Source organism: Crocodylus siamensis, chromosome 2 (assembly GCF_052110815.1).
Source record: "Crocodylus siamensis isolate JL-2025a chromosome 2, ASM5211081v1, whole genome shotgun sequence".
Lineage (NCBI taxonomy): Eukaryota > Metazoa > Chordata > Crocodylia > Crocodylidae > Crocodylus > Crocodylus siamensis.
In genome coordinates this window covers 208,641,647-208,662,120 of record NC_143396.1, presented here as the reverse complement: position 1 = coordinate 208,662,120, position 20,474 = coordinate 208,641,647, and the positions used below count along the sequence as shown (strand labels likewise).

General features: G+C 43.6%; 1 protein-coding gene across 3 annotated transcripts in view; it reads left to right on the top strand.

Annotated features, from left to right (window-relative positions):
* The window catches only part of SHANK2 (SH3 and multiple ankyrin repeat domains 2), a 736,911-nt gene that overhangs the window by 594,205 nt on the left and 122,232 nt on the right, over positions 1–20,474 (top strand). The gene's annotated exons all lie outside the window — the stretch shown is intronic.

Genomic DNA, 20,474 nt, shown 5'->3' with positions numbered 1-20,474 from the left:
TCATATACCTTAAGGACTCAATTGTTGTTTTATCAAATTCACATTTTTCCAACTTGTTATAAAAGCCATGGCTCCTTAACTGTTATAGCACTACTCAAATGTGATGTTCATGCTGGTCAGGCTCCTCGGAAAATGTTAAAATATCATCTAGATAATCATGAACTGGTCCAGGATGTCCTGAAAAATGTCACTTACAAAGTGCTGAAAGGCTGTAGGAACATTAGAGATCCTGAAAAGCATCATCAGGTGTTCAAAATGACCATATCATGACCAGAGGATTTTTTTTTTTCCATTTGTCACTCTCATGAATCTGAATGAGGTTGCAGTTCCCCCAGAGATCTAATTTGGTGAATAGCTTGCCATAGTGGAGCCAGTCCAGCAATTCTTGGATCAATGGGAGTAGGTAGCAGTTTCAATTAGTGACTTTATTTAAGGTTCTGTAGTCTGTGCAAGGCCATCTTTCTTGGTTACAAAGAAAACTGGGGCCCCAGCTGGGGATACAGAGGGCCTAATAAACATTTTGCAAGTTCTGTTCAGTTATACTCCTTGATGACCTTGGGTTCCAGTTCCAAAAGGAATCTATGCCCCTGCGCCCAATGTGAATGGGGTAGTCATGTGGACAATGTAGGGGAAGTTGATCTTCCCCCTGCTTACTGAATATTTTAGCTGGGTCCTGGTAATTTAATAAAAGAGATGAATCACCAGCTGTCAGACCAGGACTCTCCATTGCTGTGGGCTGCAGTCTCAGCTGATGATGTGAGAAGCCTGGCAGTTTTGGCCATATACCTGATCTGGGATCTTGCCATAGAGCTTCTCTAAAACATGTGTTTTCCCACAGTATGCAGAACCAAATTGAAATTTCTTGTGCCCCCACAGGATGTCTGGGTGATGGCAGGACAGCCAGGGTGCCCCAGGATGCTTGAAAGGGAGGGAAAAATGAATTAAATCAAAGCAAAGGACCTCCTGGTGCTTGCCTATCAATACCTCCAGGGGGACCATTTCCTGAGTGATGGGGCCTGAGGAGAGAGTGGGTCCATACACCAACTCAGCTACATTGAAAGCCTGACTTGGCTGAACTGGAAACTGATGCTGTACAGCAAAGGCCAGGTCTACAGCCATAACCCCGAAGCCCCTGTGTCTAGGAGAAGATGTCAGCTGTGGTTGGGTGCTGTAGGCAGAGGGGAACTAGCAAAGAGGTCTCTTGTGGTGATAGAGATCCTGGTACAGGTTGGAGGGGCAGTTTAAGGAATAGGCAGTTGGCTTAACCTGTGTTCCTCTATCGAGGCTAAGCCAGCCAGTTTCCTGGCAGTGAGCAGGGAATATCCTTTTGGGAACTGGTTCAAGCAAAGTACCTTCCCCCACAGTAGAGGAAGACCTCCTAAATGCCAGTGTGCCTTTTCCTCCAGGGAGAGTCTCTTATCGTCTCCAACTACATGGGCTCCACTGGCAGAAGCGCTGATCTTTCTGCCATGCGTGCCTGATGTAGGTCCCCAAAGACTCCAGCCAGTTGAGGAGGGGCCTTGAGGGCTGCAGCAGTAGGGACTGTCCCAGACCAGGACATCTCCAGTCAAGAGACCTATCATCAGCCCTGCCCTGGTGATTATCCAAGGCATATGTTGAGGGGCATAGCCAGAAAGCTTAGGTGGCATTGATTAATGATCCCCCACAAGCTACAGGGACCCTCACTGAATTATCTGGTAGGGGAATCTTAGGTTTGTGGTTCACTGGAGGGGCTGGGCCTGGGAGGGGGTGCTCTGGCCCTGTGGAGTGATGATTTAGGCCTGCAAACTGTGTAACATAAGCAGCAGTTCAGCATCGGAAATCTGATCCAGCACCAGCTTCATCCTGCCACACCCTCACAGGGTTATTAATTGAGCTGAGCAAGCTGTCAAGGTCCACAGAGAGGCATTAAGGCCTAGTGGTTAGAGCTGGGGAATACTACCAGCATCCTTAGTCAGAGGGCAAGCCAAAGTCAAACCAGGGTTTATACGCTGAGCTGGGGGTGGTACCAGAAGCAGATATCAGGAAGCAGAATGAAGTCACACTAGGGTGCTGAAGTTCAGGGACTGGGTATACAGGCAGGAATGCAGGAGTAGGCACTGGGGAATTTACACAGACTAGAGCTACTCACAGACTGAAGCCAATTTTGTTGCACAGTAGGGGCCGGGTGCTTCAAGAACTCCTTAAAAGCAGTCATAGAAACAGTCAGTAGGCTGAGCAGCTGACCTTCCTTAGCGGGTTGAGTGTTGGTATTTGCCTGGCTGCAGTGCAGAACCCTTACACATTTGGCCTAGCAGATAGCATTTTTGGTGTTCTGCATTTCAGCTGTTTAAAGAGAAACTATGCATTTAAAATTTGTCTCCAACTGTAATATAAAGTGTGCTTTTCTTAAAAGAAGTATATTAATGTAAATATATTTTAATAGCATCCAGAATCCTCCATCAGACTCAGGCCCAGAATGACTAGATGCAGGATAAAATGATGATGGGTGTCTTCCCCAAAACAACTAAAAGTCCAAGAAAAGCATGTTTTTCAGTGATTTTTTTTTTCTGCCTTCTCCAAGGGTACATACAATTTTAAAGTTAGGTAGAAGATGCTTCAAATTAAGAACAAAACCAATTACCATAGAAAATCTTCCAGTCTTAGATCAGTTATTCAGGGATAATTTCCCAGATGCATGTATAATAGACAATTCTGAGATTAAATAGAAATTGTGTGTGTGTGTGTGTGTGTGTGTGTGAGAGAGAGAGAAAGAGAGAGAGAGAACAGGTGAATTTAGGGTTTTGAAAATGGGGGGTGCAGACAGTGTGATATATTGTCACATAAGACATAATATATATTTTTGTCCAATGAAAAATAAACTAGATGTTTTATTAATATGCCAGGGATTTAGGATTTATTATTTAGTTTAAGATTGAAGCAAAAATGAATATAGCTATTGGAATGTATGTTAACTTGGTATATCATCTATTACATGTAAAAACACAACCAACTAGGTAAAAATAATCCTAAAATGTTTTATTTTTCCTGTAGTCATTAGAATTAAATGTACATCTCTTTTTTTTAAGATTCATAAAGAAAATCTAGCCTTTTTGAGCATCTTGACAGTACACTCAATGCTTCACTGAAAGTTAGTTCCACAGCTGAGTGAATGTTCACTTGCATTAATGCTTCTAGCTAGAGTTTAAACCAATTTTCAGGGCTGACATATGAGCTCCATTACCAGCAGACAACAGAATGGCAAAAGAAGAGATAATTAATGGCTTATCAAGACATTAAGAAGTTGAAAGGGTTTTTAACACCTGTGGAATGAAAAGTTTAGAAGGAATCAGGTGGATTATAATGAGCCAAGAAGTTAAGTGACTCCCTCACTGTTACCTGAATAGAAATACTGTTGCTGCAGCCAGGCTGTTGTTGTTAAACTTTGGGTAGGCCAGGGATCAGAGGGGTACAACTACACCACTGCTCCCGTCTCCCCACAAGATCTGCTCCCATGTGTGAATATGCATTTATGTGCAAGTACCTTTTAAATGGCGCTGCTAGAAATCAAGTAAGAATGTATAGTACAATGCTTGACATCTGTAGGAAAGAGAACTAAATGGCTTTCTAGTTAAGAATGAATGTGGAGCTTAATCTCATTTTCCAGGTTGTCAAATGCCTGGGAAAACAGCTAATTGTTGTACTGTAGATCAGCAAACTGGATTACTAGAGTAAGGAAAACTGCAATTTCCAGTGTTCTTTCACTGCAAGCACTTGCAGGCACCACCTGTCTAGACTTGGGAGCTACTCTCAGCTGCTTCAATCTCATCATGTAAAAAGAAAAGTTTCCTTTTAGGTATCTCAAGCTAACATGTTTTTCCCCACCTTTTCCTTTTTTTTTTTTTTTTTCTATTCCAACATGTACATTCCAGTTTTGGTTATTTGGTTTTTAATACATGTACACACAGAGCTCTATTAGCTTCAATAATAGCACCCAAGACTGAAATTAAGAGATCATTTTTGTACTCTGCAGGCTGAGCACAAATTAAAATACAAAGTACCATGAAACAAAAAATGAGAACTTAACGGAATGCTTTCCATTTTAGTAGCCTAACTTTATTAATAAATGGGAAGGCAAATGTTACCTTTTAAAAATTAGAATCCTTAAGCTGATGATATCCCTTAATAGCCACTGTAATGCACTGTGTATTCAGTAACTCTATTCCCTTATTGCTAGCATAAAAATATTAATACATCTCAAAATTGTATTACTCAAATGTTCAGGGAATTTGATATAATAGTTGTATTTCTGCCTTTGGTTTTTGTTTCCTACTGTACAGTCACTGCAAGATTTGTTATTTGCCAGATGTAGAAAGGACAAAGCCAAGGCTGTGGCCAGTAGTTAAAAGAAAAGGTATTACTGTCTTTTTTCTAGATTCACCTTAATCATGCTTTAGCAGAAAGAGTATAGAAATAGAACTGACGAATGACCAAGTGCAGCTCTGTTGCTGCTTCACTGATGTGGTATCATGGGATAATCACATAGCTTCTGTCTCTTTCCATCTCTAACCCTGATAATATGTGGATGTCTGATTTGCTCAGCACTTTGAAAATTTAAAATAGTCTGATAGGATCTTAAAGAAGTCTAAGGATAAGTTTCCTGTAATAATGGAGTAGGGAATTCCTATCAATACCTAGCTGGCTGTTTTCTTGGTGATATGACTACTTTAATTGTTGTGAATTTACTTAATCTCTTTTGGTAAGCTACTACAAGTTTAGTGTGGTGCAGCTGACTGTTGAAAGTCACTCAAACTTCTGATTCTGATGTCTAAAGAAGAAATTTGAAATAAGCTAAATGTGTTTTAATGATCAGTTTGGTTGGAATACAAATGGTACTACTACTCTAATCTCCTATAGACCATATTTTTAATCTTACTTTTACCTTGATGGCCATGATATCTGCTGAGGATGTTACTCTATCAAGCTGCCATTTTCCCACTGCTTGAAGGGACACCCATTTTCCACCATTCTTTGATACTTCATAGTTTGTAGGGTCGGAAGGGACCTGAGCAGATCATCAAGTCCGCCCCCCTGCCTTGGCAGGAAAAAGTACTGGGGTCAAACAACCCCAGCAAGGTGTTCATCCAGCCTCCTCTTAAAGACCCCCAGGGTAAGAGCCAGCACCACTTTGCTTGGAAGCTGGTTCCAGATCCTAGCTGCCCTGACCGTGAAGTAGCGTCTCCTGATATCTAGCCTGAATCTACCCTCTGCCAGCTTGTGACCATTATTTCTTGTCACTCCTGGTAGTGCTCGGGGGAACAGGGACTCCGCCAATGCCTGCTGGTCCCCTCTGACCAGTTTGTAACAGGCCACTAGATCCCTCCTCAGCCTTCTCTTGTGGAGGCTGAACAGGTTCAGGTCCCGTAGCCTGTCCTCATAGGGCCTGCCCTGCTGCCCCCGATCATGTGGGTCTCCATCCTCTGGACCCTCTCCATGTTGTCCACATCCCTCCTGAAGTGCAGCACCCAGAACTGGACACAGTACTCCAACTGTGGCCTGACCAGTGCTGCATAGAGGGGGAGGATCACCTCCTTGGACCTGCTCGAGGTGCATCTGTGGATGCATGACAAGGTGCGGTTGGCCTTCCTGACCGCTTCCCTACACTGTCAGCCCATGTTCATTTTGGCGTCAAAGATGACTCCAAAATCCTCTGCACTGACGAGAAGGGAGTTCCCCAGCCTGTAGGTATGGTGCTGGTTCTTCCCCTCCAGGTGCAACACCTTGCACTTGTCAGTGTTGAAACCCATCCTGTTCTCATCCACCCACCCCTGTAACCTGTCTAAGTCCCATTGCAGCCTATTCCTCCCATCTAGCCTGCCCACATCCCCCCACTTCTTTTTAATGGTTCACAAATACCATATTTTCTCACATATGCACATCCCTGAATATAATACGTAAACTGTTTTTGAAAAGCAGCCTGCAGAAAAAATCATTAGGTAAGTAACTAAGTAGCAGCATCTGGGGGAATGTTTGAGGGAGGTTTCCTCTGAAACTTTCCTGACAGCATCTGGCTCCGCACAGCATCATAGCTGGAAGGGGCAACTGCTCCTGAAGCCAACCTGCATGCTTATCTTCCCTGCCCAGGGTTGCCAATCCAAGAATTCTTTATTTTACTGACAATCTGCAAACTTTTTATTGACACATTTTTTACACGTAGAGGGAGTAAAAAGTACAAAAATGCCTACTTTATTTGTGTATTTCATAGGCACGTGAGCACTTTAATCCCCTTCCCTATGCCCCCAGGAGCCAGGGACCATTACATTTCCAATATCATTGAATACAGCAGTTCACAGCATTTTTTCTGACACCTGCATTCTTGCTGTGTTTTTGTACAGCAAAACACTTCCTTTAGCAGTAATACCTAAAGCCTGCCTGGAAACAGAACAGTGGGAGCAGAAAAATCCAATCCTGAACCCACAGAGGAAGAGCTTTCCTATGTACATTTAATTGGTAATTACCCGCCTGCATCCTCTAGAAAGGGCCACCTGACGGCTCCCCTTCCATGAGATGAGAGAGAGAAGCCTGGTGCTGCTGTGACTGGATTCTTGAGTAGCTTAGCTCTGCTGTAGGAGCAGCAAAATACTTGATCCTCTTCTCATTGTTGCTGCCGTGAACTCCTCCCTGCAAGAGTCCTTAATGGAGGTGGAGTAATATGTCACAGTGCATGCTCCACAAGGTAAACAGAAGGAGAAAGGAAACTTGAGTGCAGAACTGGGACATTCCCAGGCCCTGCCCTCTGTGTTCAAGACATCCTCCCACACCATGAAAATCCTTTCCTCCCTGCCCACCCCCTTCCACAAAATGTCCAAACAGATCACCCCATGATTGAATGCTGGGTCTGAGGCAGAGATACTCACGTGCAACCTGGGGCTGCATGCAGCTCTGTGTGCCACCACTTCTTCAGCTGTGGGACCATGGGACCCAGATGAAGTCAGCCAGTGGCCATCGCACCTCACCTCTGCGATCCTTCCCCTTCTCTCAGCTTAGGACTCGGCCAGGGCTGGCTGCGGACAGATCCACCCAGTGCAGGGGCCAGGTCCATCACTGTGAACCACACCAGGTATAGGGCCACATGCTGGTCTGGGCCTGTGAGCCAGGTCTACCTGGTGCATGGTCCTGGACACAGTCTTGGGTCCATCCCTGTGGACTGACACTGTGCACTAACCTGATCTGGTATGTGGGGTCATGTTATCCCACTGAGGTGTTTCCCTACAGGTCTTAAAATTTGGTAGCAGACTAGCAGTCCTAAAGCTATGGCAGTTAACACTCCCATTATTCCTCCATCCCAAATTTCCAAACCAATAGGAAGTTACATTTTTCACATAATGTGCCCACTAATTTTACCAGCTGGTTGTGGGGGAGGGGGGACAAGGTGCAGGTTCTTGTAGGAAAATACTGTCTTTCTCCAAATAGAGCTTTGAATGAAGATGTTTATATCAAAATGTAGCCTGTCTGTGTATGGAGATTGCTCTTATGTAGTCTATTATAACAAAAAATTTCAAAAACTGCTTTCAGCATGTTATAAGAAATAAAGCAATCTCATGGGAAGGCCTTCTCAGGCCTTTTACATATATTTCTTGCAGGAAATTGGAATAGTAAAGCTTCATTCCTTTAGAATTTATAACTCCCTGCATAACCTAACTGGTTAATTGTTAATTGAATTAATTGATTTTAATCGGCTGTGATACCTTGTACAATCCTTTAATGCATAGCACTTTCATCTGCAACATGCTTTTGATATCTCCACTTCATGCGTGATACCTTAATATAAAGTATGATCCTTTTCTTCATGACTCTATTTCTGATGTAAATAGCATTCAACAATAATGTGGGGATACCAATTATGTTGCGGTACTACAGTCACTTAAGAATAGGAACATTTAAGGGTTATGATCAAAGTACTTTAACAGTCCCTCTCTTAAATTCCTCTACTAGACTCTTCTCCTGAACCTCTCACTGTCAAAGTTACCACACTCAATCTTCAGGTGTTCTTCTTCAAAGATCTGTGCAGCTCTGCCTTGCCCCACCCCCCTTAGACCATGTGCTTTGTTAATTTTGCTTCCTTTCATACCTTTAGGCTCCTTCTTCAATGAAATTTGGTTTTTTTGCTCTGATTTTTTTTTTTTTTTAATCTATAACCTTATAATGTCTTATTTTGTACACACAGAAATCCATGAGGCCAAGTTAATGAACTAAAAAGATATACAACTTATAAATTGGTACCTGTAATTCCATAACCTGCCTGGGTCTGAAACTTTATCTTTGTCCTTTTTGTAAGGTTTCTTGTTGGTAATTGTATGGAAAAGTTTTCCCCATGTTGGGGAAAGAGGGAAGCTCAGGCATCTAGGTCATGGACTTGAGACATGTGCTTCATATAGTGCATAGGCAGTAAGCTGGTCTAGTAAAGAGTTACATCTCATCATTAGCTAGTGAACCCTCAGTCCTGCTGATTTACCGCTCTGCCTCTACAGCATAGAGTTCAAAGGAGAACTAAGACCTTGCATCTTTGATTTAGACATACCATCCAGCTTGTCTCTAGCCAGCTGTCTTTATTAGAGCCTCAGTCCTCCAAGTATGGTGCTTAACAGAAAGTCTGCTCTTTTGTGGCAGACTCTTTTCAAGCTGCTTAGCTTTGCTGAATGTGTGCATGTGCATGTGTGTGCCAGTTTTAATGTCTGAAATGCATTAAAGATGTGCTGAATGGCCTAGGGGATAGTCAACTAGTTTTTATTAGGGGACCCATTAGGAAGGATGAGAACTAAATGCCAAACTCTGACAACTCCAAACTCTGGGTAGATGGCTCTTTGTTAACTGGGGTTGTATCCTATAAATAACAGTTTGCAAATTAGATTTGATATTGGTGTGAAAGCTGTAAGGTAAAACAGGAAAAATTCAACATTTCAATATCTTGTAAAACCCTCCCATTTATCATGTTTTGCAGTCTAGTTTACAAACATTTTTTACAACATATGACTGCCATTTGTCTCTTGTTCATAGTTGCCCAAAGATACTGCCTGGAGACTGGCTCACCAATTTCATAGATTTCATAGACATTAGGACTGGAAAGGACCTTAGAAGATCATCGAGTCCAGTCCCCCCGCCCAAAGGGCAGGAAGTCAGCTGGGGTCATAGGATCCCAGCAAGATAAGCATCCAAATGTCTCTTGAAGGTGTTCAATGTAGGTGCTTGAACCATCTCTGATAGCAGGCTGTTCCAAACCTTGGGGGCTTGGACAGTAAAGAAATTCTTCCTTATGTCCAGCCTGAAACGGTCTTGCAGGAGTTTGTGACCATTCGACCTCGTCATCTCTTGGGGTGCTCTGGTGAACAAACGTTCCCCCAGATCCTGGTGGTCACCCCTGATAAACTTGTAGGTGGCCATCAGATCATCCCTGAGCCTACGCTTTTCCAGGCTAAAGAGCCCCAAAGCTCTCAGCTTGTCATTGTAAGGTCTGTTTTCCTGACCTCTGATCATGCGCATGGCTCTTCTCTGGACTCTCTCAAGCTTCTCCACATCCTGTTTGAATTGTGAGTCCCAAAACTGGACACAGTACTCCAGTTGCAGCCTCACCAAGGCCGAGTACAAGGGGAGAATGATGTCCTGGGATTTGCTTGAGAGGCATCTATGGATGCAAGCCAGTGTTTTGGTTGCTTTACTAGCTGCAGCATCGCATTGCAGGCTCATGTTCATCTTGTGGTCAATGATGACCCCCAAGTCTCTGTCTTCCGTAGTGCTAGCCAGTGTAGCACTGCTAAACCTATAAGGATGCTGCAGGTTTTTCCTCCCGAGGTGGAAAACTTTGCATTCTTCAGTGTTAAACACCATCAGGTTCTCGTCCACCCATTTCATGAGCCTGTCCAAGTCAGCCTGGATCACCTGTCTGTCTTCAGGTGTGGCTGCTTTGCCCCAGAGTTTGGTGTCATCAGCGAACTTGGCCAGTTCACTTCTGACTCCAATGTCCACATCATGAATGAAGATGTTGAACAATATAGGTCCAAGAACAGAGCCTTGGGGGACCCCACTGGTCACAGGACACCATGACAATTGACTTCAGTCAATTACTACCCTCTGGGTCCAACCATGGGGCCAATTCCCCAGCCTACGGATTGTGGTGGACCCAAGGCCACAACTAGCCAGTTTCGCCCAGAGGTAATCAAAAAAGCCTTCCATCTGGTATCCCATGAAGTCAAGAGATATGCTATCAATCTCTTCTCCCTTTGAGAATTTGATTGGCACAGTCATTTTATGGATACATTGTCATTTGTATTTCTAGAAGAAAGGAGGAGAATTGCACTAAACTACTGCTACCCAACAGAGAATGATGAGAATACGAATCTACCTTTTATGATGCAATGAAATATAAATTCTCACTTAGACCTGTTGCTTTCCTTGCAAAAGCTACCTTTATTAATTCGTTTCGGTTGGGCTACCATGCCAACTAAATGAGGTATTTATCATCCTTATAAATGTGACCCAACAAAAAATAACAAGACCTTTTCCTCAAGGAAGAATTGTTATGACTAGAAAAGAAAATAAGCATGGAAAGAAATGGATAACTCAGGCCTTTGGTTCATTTTATTTTATTTTTTCTGTAATCTGTATTACAGAATTCAAATAACCTTGACCCTGCTGGATTCTATGTCTTGGCAGGCAGTGTTTCACCCATAAATCTCAAAAAGGCTTGGTCTATCCCAATGACCTTCTCCACCATGTGCACAGAGGTGTTAACTGACCCTCCATAAAGCATTCTCCTTTTCATGCTTCTTAACTAACATCCGGTTGAAATAATTCTGCTGTAATGCATGCAGCTACTGCCAGCAGTTGGTATGTCAGTTGTGCCAGTGGTCCTCTTCCACCAGCTAGTTGTCACTGCTTTCCAAGAGCTAAGTTTCCATGGAACTGTGGAACTGTGTGTTCAAAAAGCCTAATTCTTAGTTGCATCCCCCTACATAGATAGTCGTGCTTTACTATTGATATGGTCTTGCAACTGACTGAGGAACTATGATTCTATGCTATTGATGCATAAAAAAAATTCTTAAATTTATTCCCAAAACAAGAGTTAATTTTCTCTCTCATCACCCACTAGTCTGAGGGTGAAGGAGGGTATCTAAAGGTCACTGAAACCTATGTTTTGCCAGGGCTTAATTAGGCATAAAGTAGGAGCTTTTTCCAGATAAGTGGTATGTACTTTACTATGATGGGTGTTACTATAGCTAGTTTATTGATCATGAGTGTGTATGAATTAAAAGTAAAATTTCTAAGGTGCTGCTTTTTATGATGATTCCACAGATTTATTATGGTGTAATTGCAATCCTTGATAGGTTATTGGTGTATTCCTTGTGCCTGTAAAACTTAGTCTATTCCTTCTCTCTCCCTCTCTGTCTCCCTGCATGACCATGACAGTTTTCACTTTTCATAATTACATGCCCTTTCTGTCTGTTCCTATTGAAGTCAGTAGGAGTTTTCCATTGCTTCCATTGGAGCCAACACTATTCTCCTTGAGTTTTCTTGTCTAACAGAAAATCTTTTTAAGAACCCTACTCAAGAATGTCAAACCTTTTTCAAACATTCCAGCAGGCACACCTATTACACTGAATATCGCAATGCAATCTGACTTCTCCAGCAATAACCCAGCAGGAACTGTGGTTATACTCGGGTGTCTTTAGAAAAATATATTTAACTGAACTTTTTAACTAGTTAGTTACAGGCTAAGACAGCAGCTGAGCCAAACTGAAGGCGATACTAATGATAAACAGTTTTTTAGTCTCCATTAAGGCCTTAAAAGTCAAGAAGACTAGCCACTGTAAGAACACTTTTGTCAGTGTCAATGCAAAGAGATACTCTTTTATTAGGGTTCTGAGTTAAGTTACTTTCCATATACTCAGTCATTTAAGTTGACTTTTCAGCAGCCACTTAGGGGCAAGGCATTTAGGTATGGTGACACCTAAATTCTAGTCACCCGGCCCAGTGAATAAAGCTGAGTTAACTGCCAAAGTTCTCTATACAATAAATGGGGAGAGTTAGTTGCCTGGAATTCAGAAGTAGCCAGTAAGAAATGCTGAAGAAAGGATATATTTCAAATTCTGCCTCTCTTCTAGGCTTCTGGACCATTCCTGAATTAACCATTTTCATGAAATTAGGATTCCTGAAACCATTGCCTACAGATTCCAGAGTTTTTCTTTTACTTTAAGGCTGAAGGATAAGATACTGAGGTGCGACTCACCATTTACCTGAGAGTGTACTGCTGACCCAGGAATTAGGAGACCTACAATTTCTTCCTTATCTGAGAGTGCAGGCTACTCTGGGATGGAGACCCTCCCTGTTAGGGTTACATCCCTCTGCAGAAAGGAAAATAAATTTGTGGAGGCTAGAAAGAGAGAATAAGCAAGAGGGAGTACAACTCTGTCCTCAGAGGTAGGCATTGTTATGGGAGGGAAGACTTCTATGTCTCATTCGAACACTATTCAATGGCTTTAATATAATGACTTTTTAATATAAAATTCCAAAGGAAGAACTGCAACCCAGCACTCCCCCTTCCTGCGGGAGTGTCTTCATCACTCCTTTTTCTAGTCTCTCCTCTTGGCTCTGTGAATCCTAGGCTCTTTTTTTCTGCTCGTTGGCATAGCTTCAACAGGAAGAGAAGAGAGAGTCTCCCCCTGACCCAGCTAATATAGGTTAAGAAATTCTCCTAAGAAGTAAGAGATGCAGTTATTAACCCCCTCATTCTAAGGAGGGAGGGCCCAGGACCCATGTCTCCAACTTCCTGAGTGAATGGTTTAAATCAGTGCTGCTCAATCTATGGCCCAGTCCCCAAAGTGCCTGGATCCAGCCCACAGAACAGGGATCAGTGGCTGGCAGCTCAGACTAGAGCATCCCTTCCCTGCCTTTCCACTGATCTCCTCCACAGCCCTCCCTACTCTGATCTCTTCCCTCCCTCTGACATTGGTGCAAGCACACAGCCTGCCACTCTAAAAGGTTAAGCTCCTCTGGTCTAAAACTAAGACTATTATATAAAAGGTGGGCACTATTGCCCCCATGTTTTTGAAAGTGAACTGGAAGTAGTAGCTATGGCTAATGCACCTTGTGCCAGACTCCATAGGGTTGATGTATGACAGCCACATCTAGAGCAGCCCTACCAGATCAGGCCTTTCAGAGATCCCAAAATCATGAGCCACTTGGCGCCACCAATCTGGTGTCCTCTCCAGGCACATGTAGTAGCTGAATTTTAGGCACCTAAGTGTTCTCTAGTAAAGTAACCTAGGCACCTACAGACTCTAAGGATATGCACATAAAGAGCAAGCACCACTGTGCTGAAATACATGGCAGGTGCCTCCTCCTAAACTAGAGGTAATACTGGTGTGTTGGTGCAGTGCTGCAGAGCTTATCAGTGCGCACACACAGTATAACGCTAGTATAACTGCACTGCTTCTGATTTGGAAGTTAGCTTAGAAGAAGCAGATATAAAATGTCTCAGCACAGTACCTGCCATCCTGTAGAAACTCCCTAAGTAATTCGGGCATTTTATAGATCTCACTTTTAGACACCTACATTTTGTTTAAGCTGCACTTTAAGTGCTGAAGGGCTTTTTTTGGATCTTGCCCTCCATTCTCTAAGGTAATAATAAGCTCATACCAGTTTATTTTTGTGCTTAAATATTCGTATCTATAATAAGCCATTGTGATGAGTCTATGAAATAATTTAGTAGAAGCAATATCCTAGGAAGCAAGGGATAAAGTAGTATTATCTATCTGTTGATGCTTGCCTTTATGTATATGATGCTTATGCCCAGCAAATATCTGAAGTGTGATATTCCAATAACCCTCTCTCAGCTGTCCTACTTAGCTTCCTTAGAAATATTTTCTGCCAAGATTCTTGGCAATCTTTGGAACAGATATTGGATTGCTGAAAAAATAATGATTTTTTAGGAGGATGAAGGGCATCTTAAAGTATGTAGTAAATCTCTCTTGTGTATATGCTGCTTTATTCTAGTCTGGGAAATTGCCTAGTAATTTCCATAGATGCCCCCAATTAATTCAAGTATGGCCTGTTCCAAGTGCTGCTTTCCATACAAATTGTTTCTTTTTTAACTTCCTTGACTGTCATCTTTTCACTGTTGTACTCCAGCTAATAAGGGCATGAACTTGTTCCCACTTCACACACGTTTTGTGTTCATTTCTATAGCTCTAGCTATTCTTTTATATTTATATATAATCAAATATATATGGACTACAGCTCTAAGCAATATGTATTATATATGATCCTATTATGTATTGCATATGATCCTATACGTGTATGTATGTAAAATATGATCCTTTTCTAAATCAACCATTTTTTGACACTCATGAAAAGATGTAATGGCCAGTGATATTGCAGGGCTAGGAATCAGCCAAATTATTGCCTGGTTCACTCCCCTGTAAAACCCCTGGAGCCTGAGATTTATCATTAAAAGCTGAAATATTATCAACACATCCCTGAATATTGTGGAGAAAGTAGTCACAGATTAAAATATTGCTAACATGTCATAGCACAGTTCTATATGATGAGATAAACCATCTTTTTTTGGCTGAATGGTCTTAATTCTTCACTTTTTAATATGCTGTATCCATATGATGTATGTGGCCTGCTGAATTTGTAAAATATTTCTGTTGGCTGCCATTGAAACATTAAATGTGGGATTTATGTCCCACTGAAGATGATGTATAAATTTAGATTGGTATAAATAACTGAAATGTACAAATTTACCATCTTTCTGTGAACCATGGGGCTTGTTTCTATTTGTGGGCTTAAGTTTAGCGATTTTAAGTAACTTATTCACAGCAATTGAGGAATGCTATAGCACCCTACAGGAACTGAATTCAATAAGGACCGGGTAAACTATATTAATGTATTTGCTTAAAAGACAGCAATGACTAAAATAATTTTCATTAAACTTTCAAGTTTTTTTTGTTTTTATTTTTAAGTAATACTTTTAATTAACATAGGATTGGAAAATGTGTTTGTACAACATAGGAAGCTTAATGAAGAACTAGGACATGTATACTGAAATAAGGAACTAATTAGTTGGCTCTTTTACTCCCTCCCTCCTCTCTGCCTCCCATCACAATGGTATCAGATGGAAGTTTTAAAAATCCTGAAAAAATGTTTTGTTTTGGACAGTGACTAATAGATGCATCTGTTTAAATCTGGCTAAAGAGTAAGTTGATATATTTTGGCACTCCTTTGTAATTGGTTGGCTCTCCTTTACTGAAAGCAGATTATCTTCAGAGCTGCTATTTAAAAGATTGCAGTGCTCTGATAGTTATTCAGTAGCATCACTAATTTTTATGGGACTTGCTACATAAATGGCTTTCAGAAAAAAGTGTTACTGGTGGTACAATAGCTACAAGAAGGGTATCTGTGCCTTTGTTAAAAATAACTCTTCTACTTTTACAACCTCTAATTTTTGTTTCTTTTCTTGTATAGGCTTTTTGAGGATACTAGTAGGATCAGAGCACCTCCCTTGTTGTAATGAATTTAGTCTCATAAACATTGCAATAGGACAGAGAGATACTGTTGCCAGAGGGGGAGTTTGTACACAGAGACCGTGTCCAGACAAGCGTGGCTGTGCGGTATGTGGTGCTGCAAACACATCTGCAGCGCCACATATTGCACATGTAGATGTTTTCTGTGCTACAAGGGCATGGTGTCCATTCATGTGCTGCTCTGCTTTTTATTTCCATGGGGTTTTTTTGACCCTTGTATATCTAGGGGTCAAAAAGAAAAACAGAAAAGAAAAGCAGAACAGAGCACACATGGGCAGAGTGCGCCACTCAGAAGTGGAGCCAAGACACCCAGAGCCATGCTCTGGCTGGTGACCAGGTCCTGCGGGGCAGAATCGCCACTGCTACAGCCCTGGAAGGCTGCTAGGACCCTAGGTAAGGCTGATGGGGCCAGCTCAGTGCTGGCCACAGCCTTCCCTAGCCCACCCAGGGTAACTTGCCACGCTCCAAAGTGCTTGTCCACGCCTATCTGGACAGGGCCAGAGAGATTAAGGAGCAGATTCCTAAAGAGTTGATCTTGCCCGTGTTTAGTATCTGATTTCTTTTGAAAAGTCATATTGGGCACATAAACACATACAGCCACGTGCCCTTACAGCAGCTCAAATAGCAGTGGAACAAATTTGTACTGGAGATTTGTGCCTCAGCACACATGCCTAAACATGCACTTTGGTGTGGGGCATGTTGTCCCACTTGGTGCAAACTGACCCTGCCCAGCTCCTAGAGCTGCAGCCAGGGGGAGATAGAGCCTGGAGCCAGCACTTGCTGCCAACTGCAACAGCCTCTGCCCCCTTGGACCTGCAGCCCCATGTCTGCATGCCCTCCAGATTCAGACAGGGCTGGCATGGCTGCTTGGGCTCTGGTATGGGCACAGTAGCAGAGCCACCTGCACCTTTGGGACAGCTTCCAGTGGGCCATGGCTGCACAGTTGGCATTCAGGTGGCACTGCTGTCATATCTTCTGGCATGGGCGAGTGGTGCCTCCCAAGTCTGGGGGGGCACCGGTGGGGCACAACTGGGGGTGGGGGGATTCCCCCAGCAGACAGCGGCAACCGGGGAAGAGCCAATTTCTGTGCCCCCATACCAGCTAGAGTGCTCGCTATCAGGGGGGCACCAGCGCTCTCGGGGGGGGGGAGGGGCATGTGCCTCCCTGTGCCTCCCCACATGTTGCCTATGTGTTCTGGTGCTCCTGCTTTGCCATCTGGGCAGCTATCGCCCAGAAGATGTGCTCATTGCAGTGACCCACTTTGAACTGTCAAAGCATGTCCTCCTGGCCCCAAATGGCCAGGAAGTCACCCACCTTGTGTGCCCTCCAGCTGGGTTCCCCGTGCTGGCCCTGGGCAGGCTCCTCTGCCCAAGTTCCACTACTTGCCTCCCTAGCAGAGAAACTGGTGTCTTCTGTTTAAAAATTGCAAATTCTCTGATAAAACCCTCCAAATTCTCTTATTAAAATATCCAATATCTGTGTTCTGCAATTAAAATGAAATGCCACTATATAGAGAGAGATTAGTTGGGCAATGTTTTATTGATATATTTACAATTTTAAAGCAATTTGGAAGCCTAGCACTGCCTCTATCATCATCATAAAATGAATTCTAAATATCTATATAGTTTGGTGTTTGCTTTTGTTTTTTTTAATCATAGAAGAATCAGAGCTGTCCTTGCCCCCTTCACTCATCAGGATGTGGGGTGCTGAGGAGCACTGATATGCCAGTGCCCTGCCTCTGCCCTTGTCTGTCACGCCCAACCCAAAGCCCCTGCCTGCCCCCACTAGCTTCCTCCTGGCAGCAGCTCTGTTCTAGCACCAGGACATAAGTCCAGCTGCAGCTGTCCCACCTGATGCTTTATGGCTCTGACCAGTGTCAGCTCTTACTGTTGTGTTCCCTGTGTCTGAGCCCAGGCCCCAGTGATCCCCATGCTGTTCCTGGGAAGCCTATGCCTGGGGCAAGCCCCTTCCCTTCCAGGCTAGCCTCCTCCTGCACAGGTCCTCTAGGGGGGCATGGGGGCTCTAAGCCTAACTCTGGTGGCTTTTCTTACCCAGGGTGTTCCCCAATCCCCAACTCCCATCTCTCACACACTCGCGCACTCACACCCCTGCTGCCTCCTCCCCCCCCCCCCCCCAGTGCATCACACCCTCCAAGGGGTTCCTGGCACCAGGAGCCCCCCAGGCTGGAGCTGCATGTCCCAGTTGCCCCTGCAGCCACAGCTCCCACCAACAGGTCCCATCCCATCTGGTGGCTGGGCATGCAGGATGAGATTTTTGGGGGGATGTGAGGTTTGCTGGGGTGTGGGTTTTGTGGGGACAGTTTGGCAGGGTTTGTTAGTGGTGTAGGGTCTGTGGGGATGAGGATTGTGGGAGAGGGCTTGTATGGGGGCTGGAGGTCTGTGGGGTTTTTGGGTGGAATGTGGGGAGGGTTTGTGGATGGAAGATTTGTGGGGGTGGTTTTGCAGGTGTGGGGCTTGTGGGTGGGTTCTGGGGGGGTGGTTTTGGGTGTGGGTGTAAAGGGGCTGCTCAGGAGGGGTGGGTTCTCCATCTGCTCCCCTCCCCCCTGCATGGTACAAAGTCCTCCTGCAGCAGCAGCCAGCAGCTGTTGGGGCACTCGTGGCCTGCTGCTGGTAGAGGCTCCCTGCCAGTGTGCAGCGCCACCTGAGACCTGTGGGCTACATGAAGTGCACATCAGGAGCTACACACACCTCTTGCTGCCACCTGGGGTTCCCAGGACTGCAGGCAGGAGCCACACACACCATCAGGCCGAGGCAGCTCTTGCTTGCATGTGCCCCACACACCATCAGGCCAGCTCTGTGGAGGAAGAGCTGGCCCGACCCAATGGCAGACAGCTCCTGCCTAAGGTGCCAGGAGCCCTGGGTGGCACCAAGAGCTGGCCCAGTCTTGCCCAAAGGTGTGCATTAGCAGGCCACGCCAGCTCCATGCACCGTATGCAGCCCTGGGTCTCAAGCAGTGTTACGCCGCTGCCAGGCTGTGCCTGCAGTGGGCCATGAGCACCCTGATAGCCTGGCTGGCAGCCAGTTCACAGGGGAGGTGTGTTGCAGAACTGACAGCAGAATCCATGTCTGCTGAGTCTTTTTCCCCAACCACAAAACCATTCTTTCTCTCTAGTGGGTGTTAAGTTACACAGTGTTCTCTGGGATGTGAGCCCAAATGCATCTGTTTGAACCGCCTGGCTGTGTTAAGCAATACAATAAACCTTGCCCATTTAATTATCGGTTATCATAACAAATCTGTATCACATTCACTACTAAGTCATTGGCCGTTATTCACTGATAAAAATTTAAAATATAAGTAACCTTTAGCAAGACTCTATGAAAATAGGCTAGATTGTACTTTTCTATCAATGTTGGTTTAGGACCAAATTTTATTCCCATTTCCATCAGAGGGTCAGACCTAGCCCATGAAGGAAATCTTCATGTCTGCTATTAGTATACTCCTTAAAAGCTTCTGCAGGCTTCTAAATTTGTGTTGTGATATTCAACAAAGGAAAGAAAAATAGTTTCTCTTCCTTTTAAAGTCTTGTGATAACCTTACAGGTTTTTTTTTTTAATAGCTAGTTGTAACAAATTATTGTTTAAAGTTTCTAGTAATGGAACTTTTTATGAATAAAATAGAAGTAACAAGGAACTCAAGGCAACATTTATTGATTCCTTTTTAAAGAAATGCTGCTTTTCCAAAGTCACTCCAGAATTCTTTTTGAATACTCAGATAAAGTGGTGCTTTTTTTTTCCCATGAGACACATTTTAAAGTAAATGGTCAGGTTGCATTATTTATAAGATCTGAAATGTTTCACTAAGTTTCAGTCCTTTTCAGAACTAACCTATGCAACATTCAAACACATTTTTGCTTGGAAATTTTATTCTCTCACTTTCTATTCTCAAGCAGTATGTTGTTATTTTGTAAATGGAAACATAAGTTGGTGTTAAAATATAAGTTGGTTTTCCACGTAAGTTGGTTGGTACATTGGTTTAGACAGACAAAATTAAAATACAAAAATACCTTTTCTGTAAAGATGAGTAGTTTAGGGATTTGATACAGTATATGTTTTTGACTGAAGACAAATTCTACTATTAATGCAAAAATCCTGAAAAATATAGCAGATTGCAGTTTGAAAACCAGGAAAGATTTTGTTAGTTGTTTAAACTTCTTCATTAGCAAATTGAATTGAAAGAACATTCAGGATGTACTAATTTCCCTGAGTGCTGAACTTCATCATCCAATTAAAAGTCCTTCTCTAGTAGTGAAAAGTGGGTGATGTATCCTCATAATTATTCAGCCCTGCATTACTCAGTTGTCTCCCTGCAAAGTTGCCAACTACAGCAGTTGATTTTTTTTTGTGTGTGCACATAACTGTGGAGAGCTAGTCATTGAACATAATATGCTTGAGCGTAAGATTCACTATATGCAGAGGAGGTAGTTGACACATCTGGTATTTCACTAACACAATGTGTTGTAAGGATGTTTGTGTTATGATTCTTTAGTAACTTCATTTTTAAGGCAGAGATCAAGTGCAAAAGAAGGCTGTTTCTCTGATCATTACAAGATTTGTGGGTGAATAGACACACAAATGAAGAACCTCACCTGCTTTGTTTAGGCTGTTGGTTCCCAACCTCCAGGCACAACCCAAATCAGGGTCATGGGGGGGTCCTCACTAGGCTTGCAAAGGGCTCACACACGCACATTCACACGGGTGGCCCAGGAGCAGCAGGTGGGCAGGTGGGGGGAGTCACTGCATATGAAAGGGGCAAAAACCACTCCCCCGCCCTTGGGCCACTGCCTCTGCACTCTGCTCCCAGAAGCCCCCATGGTGCCAGGTCAGGAGGTCCTGTTGGTGACCAATTTAGGGTCACAGCAAAAAAGGTAGGGAACCACTGGTCTAAGCAGTTAAA